Here is a 2,030-nt window from a genome sequence, read left to right as displayed (position 1 = left end):
CAGACAGAGTGTTTGGAGTTGGTTTGGGCCTGTATGAAAGATCTGTGGAGCAGTGTGCAGGGCTCTCCTGGCAGGAAACTGTTTGTCCAAGGCCAGGGACACGGTGCCGGCAGGAGCGGAGCGGCCCCGCTCCCAGCCCGAGAGTCTGTGGGCTGAGCCACGCCGGGGAGAAAAGGCAGCGAGGGGCTCCAGCCCAGCTGCTTCCCTGCCCTGCCCGCTCCATGGAGCTCTGCCACGGGAGAAAGCCGATGCCGGACGAGCCCCCGAGCTTCCATCAGCTGCTGGAACTGCTCCGTGACAGCTCCTGTTCTTCCGAGAGAGACCCCGGCGCCTTCTTCTAACGCGTGTCATGGGGGGATTCTGTTTGATAATAAACTGTTGGGGGTTTTCCACTTTCATCTATCAGTAATAATTTCCTATTGCTGGAAAGGGGTTGTTGGAACCCTTTAGAGCAGACAACTTATTGCACAATATCCTGTTTGAAGTTGTCTGAGACTGTGTGAGACAGATGGCTTCACACAGGAGCATCCCCAAGGCTGCTGAGGGGAAGGCACAGAGGAGGACAAACCCAGTATTTCTGAGGGAACTCCTTGACACCAAACCAACCTGAGCTGTCAAACAGCAGACCTGATGTTTCGAGACATGGGCCACAGGGGAAACCTTGCAGTGTGTTTGGTCCAGGCTGGATTATGCTCGAGGCAAAGGTGTATCAGTGTGTTGGATAATACTCTTTTCTTGACCTAGAGATGGGGACACTGAGAGGTGTTTTAAAAACTTTTATTCCATTTTCAGTCTTATGAGAAGGGTGAGACAATACAGATGTTATAATTCACACCATCACAATCAGAAGCCAACTATTTCCTAATTACAATACATTATAATTAGTTTTTTTGGTCTATCAGCCTTTTGCCATGCCAAGTTTTGAATGCCTTAAAGCCAATTATTAAAACTGCCCCTCGTGGGTCCCACTACAATGCATCTTTCATAGCTCTGTTTTTCCAAAATCCAATTTGCAAGGCCATCTTTTGGAACTTTTTTCCAGCTCCATTTATCTCTCAACAATATCTGTCCTATTCCATGGCATTTTTAAGTTAGCATTTCTTGTCTCAAGGTTTATATACAGATTCATACTCTGTGGGCCTTCTATTAGGCCCTAAAAGCTTTCTAGATATCCATTTCCACATCAGTGCACTTGGCTCCTTCTCTCCTCATTGTGCCTGGCAAGCACAGGAGCCCAGAGCTCCTGCAGAACCCATCTCAGCACTCAGTGGGAGCAAACTTGTGTCCAGTCCTCACCTGGAGCTGTGGTGCCCAGCATTCCACCACACTGGAATGAGGAACTGTTCCTGCTCTTTCAGAAGGAGCTAAGGAGCTTTGGCCTTCAGATCAATTGTCTGCAGGCTCCTGCAGTGCCTGGTGCTGCTCCCTTGACAGCGGCACCACAGGCCAGGGGGACACATCTGGGCTGCTGTGTCTGGCTCTGGGGCTCCCTGTTCTGGGCAGTGAGGAGGAGCTGCAGAGGCTCTGCAGGACTGACAGGATGGGCTTTGGGGCTGGCAGGAGAAGCTGAGGGACCTGGGCTGCTGGAGCTGCTGAAGAGGAGGCCCAGGGCTCATCCTGAGACTGCTCCAAGGGTGGTTTCAGAGAATCCCAGAATCAGCAAGGGTGGAACAGGCCATGGAGATCATCAAGTCCAAACTGTGCCCTGACACCACCTTGTCTCCCCTGAGCCTCCTCTCCTCCAGGATAAACAACCCCAGCTCTCTCAGCCACTCCCCACAGCTCTTGTGCTCCGGACCCCTCCCCAGCCTTGTTACCCTTCTCTGGACACGCTCCAGCCCTTCCATGTCCTTCCTAAATTGGGGGCACCAGAACTACAAACAGCACTTGAGGTGCTGCCCAAGCAGTGCCCAGCACAGGGGAACAATCCCTGCCCTGCTCCTGCTGGCCACACCATTCCTGATCCAGGCCAGGAGCCATTGGCCTTCTTGCCCACCTGGGCACACTGCTGCCTCATGTCCAGCCTGCTG

Source organism: Melospiza melodia, unplaced genomic scaffold, assembly GCF_035770615.1.
Source record: "Melospiza melodia melodia isolate bMelMel2 unplaced genomic scaffold, bMelMel2.pri scaffold_46, whole genome shotgun sequence".
Lineage (NCBI taxonomy): Eukaryota > Metazoa > Chordata > Aves > Passeriformes > Passerellidae > Melospiza > Melospiza melodia.
This window is presented reverse-complemented; position numbering follows the sequence as displayed.